We start from the raw sequence: 11941 nt of genomic DNA, 5'->3' as shown, positions 1-11941 counted from the left end.
ACTCGGTGACAAAAAAAATGTCCGAAGTAAAGTACGAGGTAGCAAAATTCAACGGTGATAGCGGTTGTTGACACCAAATTTCGTCCCTCCTTTATTCCAATTTACTTCCTTGGGCTTCTAAATTTATTGACGAGCTAAACACTTTATTTTCACTATTATCTTTTATTGCTACTATTATTAATATCATTACTTTCATTTTCACTATTCCACTATCAACATTACTAGTATTACTTTATCACAAATTTTAAATGGTTCGTCATCGTTTCATTTTAGGATTTGCACTCGATAAATTAATTTTACTTTATTAAATCCTTTACTTTCTATATATTAATTACTATTTATCTTCACGTAATATATATTGTACTTAGTTACTAGTTATTAAATTAGAAGCCCGGGGATAATTAAAATGAAGAAGGAAAAGATCCATGATTTGCAACCCAATTCGTCAAATTGAGCCCAAATCATGGACCAAATGAAGCCTTTCATCAGCAGCCCACAAATTCTTTTAAACCAGCCAAATTATGGCCCAAAACGATCAGCCCACACCCACTATTTCGCCCGACCCGGCCTGTGTATTAAAACATTTCCCTCACCCTTTCAACTCTAAACCTAAAGAAAATCAGACGCCTCTTTCTCTTCAACCCTCTTTCCCTTTCCTTTTCCTCTCCTCTCCCTCTCTCCTCCATTTCCACTGAATATCCAGTACCTCTTTTACCATGGCAGATCTTTGCCACCCTATTTTCGTGCAATGCTCTCTTCACCTCTTTGCCCTCTCTCTGTCGTCGTTTTCTTCCTCCTTCCATTTCAAGGAGTGGTCCAAATCTTCTCAGCCACGGCAGAACTTTGCCTTACTATTTTCATACGAATCTCTCCTCTCTCATCTTCAACGAGCCAGTCAACATAAATGGCCAAAAACCCTTCTGAATTTCTAAAAAAATAAAGCAACTTCAGAGATTCGATTTTCAAAATTCAAACGGCTATTCAACTTCGAATCCCGCCCAAAATCGAGTGAAGCCCTAGTTTTTCGTCTACTATAAAATGGCTTTAAGCCCTCAGCCGAAAAGGGGACTGGTAAGACAAAAATCCTGGTTCTTTCATTCAATCCATCCAAGAAGAAAATACGAAAAATTTAGTTTCCTTAAAGCCCTCAATACTTTCAATCGACTTTATTTGGCTCAAAGTTCGGGTCTATCAATACGAGAGAGTAGATTCGAGACCTCGTCACCTTAGTTCACTGCACCCGAATAAGGTAATCCCCTCTTGTGTTTATTTTTAGTATTTTGTATGGTCTATCGATCGCTTCTCTTTTGTGTGAAGTGTTTGTGTTAAGTGTGTACATGCTTATTTTGATTTAGTTAAAGTTTGGCATGTCTCTGTAATAGATGTTCATAGTATGTTTAGGTAGTTTAGTTTAGTTTAGTCGCATCATTTACTGTTTGGATAACCTGAAGGTTAGTTGGTTTATTGGCGAAAACATGCTGAGCGATTAGTTTGATTAGCATATATGGAGAACGTATTTTATATCAACTAACTTCAGCCTACTTGTTTAGGTGCATTAATAATTTAATCGGACAAATACATATGTATAAAGATTAACCTGGGTCGATTTGCTTAAAGTATGCTCTGTTTATGATTTGGTCAGTTCATATAGATTAAAGTAAGTAGAAAATGGCTAGGTTCAGTACGTGATTGGTGTATTAAGAAATCTCGTCCTTATGATTTATAAACACCCAAAAGTAGTTTTCTCACGAAGGAGTCACCGCCTTAGTTTGATTCGAGACATATAGTTCAGGGTTTGAAAGTTTGAAATCTGTCTGCCAATGTAATGTTTTCTCTTTGAAGAGCTTCCTAACTGATATGCGCTCCTTAGTTGAGTTGTTGGTTGCCTTTGCTATCATGTTCATCCGCGAATGGCTTAGAAATATAGTTTGATGAATGTTTTGCCCATGCTAATGCGGATTATAACTTGTTTTACCAAAGTACTTTCCATTTGAGGGAATAAGCTTTTTTTTGGTGTGATCCCTTTCTCTTCTCTCTTTTCATTTCGCTTGGATCTTTGATATGTATTCCCGAATTTTATGTTTGGGTGTCTAAAGCGCTTCTAGGTTGAGTTGATTGTGTTAACGTTTTATATGTCGGATGTCGTAACGATAGAAATTTCGCTTGTCTTTTGATATGATATTATCTTATAAAAGATGGCTCAACATCACTGTTTTGTTATTATGCAAAGTAGGTCGATAGGGGAAATACGTTAGTACCTTCCTATATCCATTTAAAGAAATCACCAGCCTGTGCAAAATCTGTTTTGATTTACCTCTTTCCACATAATGCCGCCCCCAATCGTTTGTTGAAACCTCGAGAATGGATAAAATGTGAATATAAAATAATTAGCTTGTTTGGTAAAAATCAGATCTGCCTAAGGGAATTCTCTGCCCGAATATGTATTAATTATGTATTAGTATAGATTTCAATACGTTTGGATTATGTTATAGTAATTATGTTCCAAATGAAAGCATAAATCTTTGTCAAATGCACAAGTTATAACAGAATATAGTAGTTAGGTATCAGATTGATTTTTATTTTTCGTTGCAACATTCTGCCTGTTATTGATGTACCCACTTTAATTTATATTATGCATGTTTAGCCTTGTTTGTTGATTGCATAATAATCTTTTTCTTTCTTTTTGTACATGACCATCGCTTACGAGTCCGAGGGACTCATCTTCTTCCGCATTCGGTGTTGGACTAAAAGCCCAACATAATATTCTCGAGTCATCTTCCCTCAGTCCTGTCCGCAGCAAAGAAAATAGAAAACAAATTCTGGGCTAAAGCCCAATAACAAAGCAGATTGTAACAGCAAAAAAAATGGGTTGAGCCATTCCCAACAGCAGACCGTTCACAGCAGCCCAAAATGGGCTGAGCCCATCTCATTGCATTTTTTACACCTCTATTTTACTTTATTGCATTTAACTTGTATTGTTTTGACTAACACTTCATCTTACTCTTGTTTCTACTTAGCTTAGACGAATTATAGGAGAATTAGCATAGATAGTGTTAGAAATAACGGGTAGTTAATTTAAAAGGAAACTAATAATTAATGCCACAAGTTTCATTCTCTTCTATTTATGTTTAAACTATTTATAGTATTTACAATATTTATTTTCATTAGAATAATTGATCTTTCAAAATAGTATGACTACATATTTTGAGCTAAAGGAATCATGATTCACTCTTACTATCTTAGAAATTTGAAATTTCATAAATTTTACACTAACGTTAGCTTATTTTGAGAAATAAAAAGGTAAAATAGTTCTGTGGATAATTTCTTCACTGTTGACACCCAATTTTGTCCCTCCTTTATTTAATTTTATTCACTCGGGCATCTAAATTTACTGACAAGCTAAATACTTTATTTTCACTATTATTATTTGCGCTACTTCTATTTTCAACATTACGAGCATTACTTTACCATAAATTTTAAATGTTCGTCATCGTTTCATTTTTTCCGGTTTGGAATCGTTAAATTAATTACAAGACAACACTTTGTAAAATCTTTATTTTTCTACATATTAATTATTAATTGTCTTTACATAGTATATGTTGTACTAGTTATTAAATTAGAAGCCCAAAGAATAATTAAAATAGAGGAGGAAGGATCAACAATTTTCAGCCAAATTATTATCCCATTACCCATTTCACTATTCAAACGGACCAGCCCACATTATTCCCGATCCAGCCCACATCCTAAATTACCGACCCGGCCCAAATCTTATTTCCCTAAAAAACCTAATCCCTTTTCTTTCTCCTTCTTCAGCCGCTCCCCTTTCTCTCTCCTTCCTCTCTCTCCCTCTCACGTTCTCTCCACTCTCTTTTCTCTTCTCACCCGCCTCTGCCATCTCCACTGCTGTCCCCCACGCCCACGTTCCTCTCCACTCACCTTTGTTCCCCACGTCGTTCCTCTCTCCCACGCTCCTCTCTCTTCTCACTCTATAAAAGGAGGGATTTGATTCAGTGTTAAGGGGGGGGGGGGGGGGATTTTTCAAGGGTTGAGGGATACGGGACCCGAAATCAAATAAAAAAAGGATCTGGAACCAAAGTCCCCTACAAATACAAGTTTTAACCATAAAAGATAGCCTTACTCGAAATAGAACAGTCAACAATTACTCTATTTTTGGTTGGAAACTTTCGTTACTTTAATCGGGTTCTTCGAGTTCGAGTACGAATCCGAGACTCATACCCCAGTCCACTGCGACCACAAGAGGTAAACTTCCTATCTCTTTTATTTTTTTTTAGTTATGCTTTGCTAAGTTTAGTATCAGTTTAAGCTTAATGTAGTTAATTATGTTTACCAAGTTAATTTTACCTAGTTCGAACCGAGTAATTAGTTAAGTGGTAATTTTGTTTAGTCGATGATGTTTGTTAAGTTATTTGCTGGCTATATTAGTTAAGTAATGTTTATATGGATGTTCGGATTCATGGTAATCGAAGATTGTGTTCATCGAGTCTGAATTACTACTACCAGCTTTAAATCTCTTGTGTATGACTTGATCTCGGTTGTTTATCTCATATGACTTTGTATGTTGACACCATGAGTAATATATATAAATGGATGTGTATCCTTGAAGCATTGCCTGTATTTGTGTAATGTGTAAGTTTGGCAACCTGTCTAGGTATCTTGATACCTTTGGGTCTAATTCTGTGTTTCTTAAGATATGTATGTAGTCTGAGAGCAGTTGGTGATTACTTTTCTCTGTGTCTGTCCATGTCCATCTAGTCGTTAGTTAAATCTGCTGTTTGGTTGCCCATGGATGTATTGTGAATGTTCTGTCAGTGTACTAACCATAATTTACTATGCAAGCATGTTTTAGATTAGTGTCAGGATCACATATGTCATAAAGGGGTTGTGGGATGAAAGAAGCTTAGACCAACATGATATCTTATAAGATACCTATTGTATGACTATTAGATTGATGAAGTTTCAACTGATTACATGAATGTGTTAAGCCAAATTTCAGAACTGTGTACATGAAACTTGGTGTGGTTGCCTCAAACTATGTCAAATTCACAATGCTTAGTAATTTACTTATGTTTGAGAAGTGCCTTGCACACCTCAAATACCTCTCTAATAACTTCATACTCAAATATATCTACCTGAATTACTGCCTTGGTGACATGATATGATTTAGTGCTTCTCAACTCAATTCATACGCGACCACTATATAATCATAGCAACGAGCCTGGTTTTGTATGCCCATCAATACCTTGAGGAGTTGTTTTTGGACTACTTGAATTCTGTATTGATAGTTCATTCTCATTAGTCTTGCATAGTTAGTTTCCTCCTTTTGAATACTGCAGCATTGCATATCACTTTAGACATCTCTACTGATCATATACACCAAACCTTATCAGTGTCCTGTTTTATTCCTTAGACTCTGCATTACTGACTATGATTCACCACTTCCCCTGTTCTAGATAGGTCATCATGTATCATTGAGTGAATTTTGCACCTCGTTTTCAAACATGTTGTAACTTGCATGTCCTCTTTCATCTTGGCTGCTGCATATCCATGTTATCTTGTGTTATTGTTTCCTTCTGATTTGGCATGACCCTCCAGCTCTCTTTTGATTTGCTTTCTTATGTTTGTTAAGTGCTCTCTCTCTTTCTTGGTATGTTATAAAGGGCTAAAAGGAACTGAAACTAGGAGACAAATTGGAGGAATAGAGTATCTAAATCAGAGGGGAATAAGTATTGGTTAAATGAGACACAAGCTGATCTATAAACTGACCCTGACCCTTTGGATGCTCCCTCTTTGGTGATTTTGGTTCGAAAACTATAAGGCTGGCACCTTTAATTTGTTGTTGGTTCTGGTGCTATAAAAATCAGAATGGATTCAAAGCGACTAAGCATTTAAAAGCCTAGTTTAACAATTTTAAATCTATCAAAGTGATCTGCTGAGTTGTGAGAAGATGTTCAAAATTTATTTGTCGGTGAAACATATTAGCTGAGCATTACTTGTCCATTTCTTAAATTTGAATCTGATTAGGCTCGCTAAAAAGGGTGATAAAATTAGAAGGGTATACACCCTCGTATGCTGTTTGCTTGGATTTGTAAGAAGGTTGAGGATTGCCATGCCCAGTTAACATGTAAAAGGAAACTGCCAAAGCCCTGTTTATGTAATCAACGTTATGCCGGCTGTTTATCTTATGCTCTGGAGTGCTCCTGTTGGTTTATTCTTTGCATATCTCCTATCTGATCTTCTGTTTGTCGTATGGTATACCTCGAAATATACATGAGTATATGAACCTTAGTATACACCTGGTGTATACAGGGGTTGCATATCAGTGTATACCCTTCTGTTATACCCGATATACTCTGGATATTGTGCATATATCAGTCGTTACATATGTCTAATTTTATTTATTGGGCTATATACTAATCCTTTTCCTTTTGTTTTTATGCATGACCATCGCATACGAGTCCGAGAGACTTGTTCTTCCTCCGCACTGGGTGTTGGGCTAAAGCCCAACAAACCTCCCCTCGAATCAGCCCGCATCACAAATAGAACACAGAATCTGGGCCAAAGCCCAATAAATGTGAACAACAACAGTGGCGGGCAGCAGCATTTTTTTACGGGCTGAGCCCATTTACATCATCCCTATTCCTCTATTTTTATTTTTATATGCATTTAATGTGTATTGTATGACTAACATTTTGTTGTTTGTTAATTTAGATAAACCTTAGTGACATTAAGGATTTTAGTTTGGTAATGGGTAGTTAATTTCACAAATTACATTCACTTCTATTTTTAAAACTATTTATAGTATCTATAATATTTATTTATTAAAATAATTGATTTTCAAAAACAGCATGACTACATATTTCGGCTAAAGGAATCATAAATCATGCTTACTATCTTAGAAGTTTAAAACGTCACAAAGTTTACACTAACGTTAGCTTATTCTAAGAAATGAAAGGCAAACAAGTTTCAATGGATAACTTTTTCACTTTAGTTCCTTTCCAACACTTGAAATACATGTTTGTCTAAAACAAACTTTAAAACTTTTATTAAATAACTTTTTTAAATTTTAGTCATTTTCTTCATAAACATATAAACATTACATGTCCCGCTTCTTTTAGTTTATTTTTAACTAAACTCTTTATGCAACTATTATTTTCTACAAGTTTCACTTTAATTAACTTTAGCAATACTTACAAGGTGTTTTCTTAAATATTTAAACATTTACATCTACATTTAGCCTTAATTAAATAACATAAGTCCGGTCGGTTAACCATTGTTAATGGGTCTTAAAGGATGCCTAATACCTTCCCTTTAGACTAATTGAACCTTTACCTAGAATCTTTTGGTTTCGTAGATTTTAAAATAAAATCAACTTAGGATAATCACTTCAATTAACCTTAGGTGTCCTAATTCACCATAAATAATTAGGTGGCGACTCCTTAAAATAAACAAAAAATAGGAATCTCCAATATGTTGTACTTCTACTTTAACCCGGTTAAAATGTGGTATGACATTCACTTTAGCTCTTTTTCAACACTCAAAACACGTATTTGTTAACAACCTTTACATAGTTTGTATTGAACTAATATTCTTTCTATAAAACCTTTAAACGTTTATTAAAATTAATCTTACAAACAACTATTTTAATTTGTTAGTCAGCGTAATTTATTTTCTTCGAATATTTATAAAACATTGCACCATCTTGCGTTTTCTCCAGTTTATTTACAACTAAGCTCTTTTATACAAATTATTATTTTTCTACAAGTCCTATTTTAAATAGCATTATTATATGTCTATCTATAACTTTAGCAATACTTACAAGATATTTTCTTAAATATTATAAAATATTACACCTACAGTCTTAGCCTAATTAATTAACATAAGTCCGGTCGGTTAACCGTCTTTTAACGGATCTTAAAGGGTGTTTAATACCTTCCCTTTAGATTAATAGAACTCTTACCTAGAATCTTTCGGTTTCGTAGACTTTAAAATAAAATCAACTTTAGATAATTACTTTAATTAACCTTAGGTGCCCTAATTCACCATAAATAATTAGGTGGCGACTCCCTAACTTTAAATAACCCCGGAATCATCGAAATGTTGTAAACTATTTTGACCCCGGTTAAAATAGGGTATAACAGCGGTTTCTCAACATGGCATAGAAGGATGAGGGATTTGCTCATCCAACAAGGGTTGCACAAGGGACTAGGCGGAAAATCCAAAAAGCCTGAATCCATGAAAGTTGAGGATTGGGAAGAAATTGATGAAAAGGCAGCTAGTGCAATCAGGTTGCACTTAACAGATGATGTGGTCAATAACATCATCGATGAAGAGAGCACATGTGGTATTTGGACAAGGTTGGAAAACCTATACATGTCTAAGACGCTGAAAAACAAATTGTACCTAAAGAAACAGTTATACGCTCTACATATGGGTGAAGGTACGAATTTTTTGTCACATTTAAATGTGCTTAATGGATTAATCACGCAGCTGGCCAACCTCGGAGTAAAGATCGAGGAGGAAGATAAAGCCATCATACTCCTGAACTCGTTGCCATTATCTTATGACAATTTGGCAACAACCATCTTGCATGGTAAGGACTCAATTGAGTTGAAGGATGTCACATCAGCTCTTCTACTCAATGAGAAGATGAGAAAGAAGCCTGAAAATCATGGTCAAGCTCTCATCACAGAAAGTAGAGGCATAAGTTACCTAAGGAGTTCGAGCAACTATGGTAGATCCGGAGCTCGCGGGAAGTCTAAGATTCGATCTAAGTCAAAAGCCAGAAATTGCTACAATTGCGATCAACCAGGTCACTACAAAAGAGATTGTACAAACCTAAAAGGGGACAAAGGTGAAAGCAGTAGCTAGAAGAATGACGACAACACAACTGCCACAAAACAAAACAATGATAATGTTGTTCTCTTCATAAATGAGGAAGAGGAATGCATGCACTTGGCAGGTTCAGAGTCGGAATGGGTGGTTGACACAGCAACATCTTACCATGCCACACCAGTAAGAGACATTTTCTGTAGATATGTAGCAGGAAATTTCGGCACAGTAAAAATGGGTAACACAAGTTACTTAAAGATTGCGGGGATCGGAGACATTTGTATCAAGACAACTGTTGCATGCACATTGGTTCTGAAGGATGTGCGCCATGTACCTGATTTAAGGTTGAACTTGATCTCGAAAATTGCTTTGGACCGAGATGGATACGAGAACTATTCTGCAAATCGAAAATGGAGACTCACCAAGGGATCATTGGTGATTGCAAAAGGAGTTGCTCATACCACGTTGTACAGGACAAATGCAAAAATATGCTGAGGTGAATTAAATGCGGCTCAAGATGCGATTTCTACAGACTAGTGGCACAGAAGAATGGGTCATATGAGCGAGAAAAGATTGCAAATTCTTGCCAAGAAATCACTTATTTCTTTTTCCAAAGGTACAACGACAAAACAATGTGACTATTGTTTATTTGGTAAGCAGCATAGAGTCTCATTTCAGACATCGGCTGAAGGAAAATTGAATATACTTGATTTGGTGTATTTTGATGTTTGTGGTCCAATGGAGATAGAATCGATGGGCGGTAACAAATACTTTGTTACTTTTATTGATGATGCTTCGCGAAAATTGTGGGTTATATCTTGAAAACCAAAGATCAGGTATTTCAAGTTTTCCAGAAATTTCATGCTCTGGTGGAAAGGGAGACAGGTCGAAAGCTAAAGCGTCTCCGTAGTGATAATGGAGGTGAGTACACTTCAAGGGAATTTGAAGGGTACTGTTCAAGCTATGGGATCAGACATGAAAAGACAGTTCCTGGAACCCCACAACACAATGGTGTAACTGAAAGGATGAATCGCACTACTGTTGAGAAGGTGAGAAACATGCTCAGAATGGCTAAACTGCCTAAGTCATTCTGGGGTGAAGCAGTTCAGACAAATTTTTACCTAATCAATAGGAGTCCATCAGTTCCATTGGAGTTTGACATCCCAGAGAGAGTTTGGACCAACAAGAAGGTGTCCTACTCGCATCTGAAGGTGTTCGGTTATAGAGCTTTTGCACATGTACGGAAGGAGTAGAGAACAAAGCTGGATGGTAAATTTGTTCCCTGTATATTCATTGGATATGGAGATGAAGAGTTCGGGTACAGACTATGGGATCTTGTAAAGAAGAAGGTCATTAGAAGCAGAGACGTAGTCTTCCCAGAAAGTGAAGTTGGAGCTGCTGATGATCTGTCAGAGAAGGCCAAGAATGGTATAGTCCCTAACCTTGTTACTATTCCTTCTAACCATCCCAAAAGTGCAGAAAGTATGACCGACGAGGTTGTTGGGCAGGGGGAGCAACTTGACGAGATTGCTGAGCAGGGGGAGCAACTTGATGATTATGCCGAGCAAGTTGAGTATCCTACTCAGGAAGAAGAAGAAAAATCTCAACCTCTGAGGAGATCAGAAAGGCAAAGGGTAGATTCATCCAAATACCCTTCCTCCTCATTAGTGATGAGAGAGAACCAGAAAGTCTGAAGGAAGTGCTGTCCCATCCAGAAAAGAGCCAGTGGATAAAAGCCATGCAAGAATAGATGGAATTTTTACATAAAAATGGCACGTACAAGATGGTTGAACTTCCAAAAGGTAAAAGACCGCTCAAATGCAAATGGGTCTTCAAACTCAAGAAAGATGGAATGGCAAGCTGGTTAGATACAAAGCTCGATTGGTGGTAAAAGGCTTCGAACAGAAGAAAGGCATTGATTTTGATGAAATTTTCTCACCTGTTGTCAAAATGACTTCTATTCGAACCATTTTGAGCTTAGCAGCTAGCCTGGATCTTGAGGTAGAGCAGTTGGACATGAAAACTGCATTTCTTCACGGAGATTTAAGAGATGAGATTTATATGGAGCAGCCAGAAGGATTTTAAGTATTTGGAAAGAAACACATGGTATGAAAATTGAATAAGAGTCTTTACGGGTTGAAGCAGGCACCAAGGCAGTGGTACAAGAAGTTTGACTCATTCATGAAAAGTCAAACTTACACAAAGACTTATTATGATCCATGTGTATACTTCAAAAGATTTTCTGACAACAACTTTATTATTTTGTTATTGTATGTAGATGACATGTTAATTGTAGGACAAGATAGGGAGCTGATTGCCAAGTTGAAGGGAGATTTGTCCAAGTCATTTGACATGAAGGACTTAGGACCAGCATAACAAATTCTGGGGATGAAGATTGTTCGAGAACGAACAAGTAGAAAGTTGTGGCTATCTCAAGAGAAATACATTGAACGTGTTCTGGAACGCTTCAACATGAAGAATGCTAAGCCAGTCAGCACGCCTCTTGCTAGTCATCTGAAGTTGAGCAAACAGATGTGTCCTATAACAAAGGAGGAGGAGGAGGAGAGCATGGCCAAAGTTCCTTATTCTTCGGCCGTCGGAAGTTTGATGTACGCAATGGTATGCACTAGACCTGATATTGCTCATGCAATCGGTGTTGTCAGTAGGTTTCTTGGAAATCCTGGAAGAGAACACTGGGAAGAAGTCAAGTGGGTACTTAGGTACCTGAGAGGTACAGCAGGAGACTGTTTGTGTTTCGGAGGATCTGATCCAGTCTTAAAGGGTTACACAGATTCTGATATGGCAGGTGATCTTGATAATCATAAATCTACTACTAGATACTTGTTCACATTTTCAGGGGGAGCTATATCATGGCAGTCGAAGTTGCAGAAGTGTGTCGCACTCTCTACAACTGAAACAGGGTACATTGCCGCTACTGAAGCTGGCAAGGAGATGATATGGCTGAAACGGTTCCTTCAAGAGCTTGGATTGCATCAGGATGAGTATGTCGTCTATTGTGACAGTCAAAGTGCAATAGACTTGAGCAAGAATTCCATGTACCATGCAAGGACGAAACACACAGACGTGAGAT

The sequence above is a fragment of the Lycium barbarum genome, chromosome 6 (assembly GCF_019175385.1).
Source record: "Lycium barbarum isolate Lr01 chromosome 6, ASM1917538v2, whole genome shotgun sequence".
NCBI lineage: Eukaryota > Viridiplantae > Streptophyta > Magnoliopsida > Solanales > Solanaceae > Lycium > Lycium barbarum.
Note: the sequence above shows the minus strand (reverse complement) of the source record.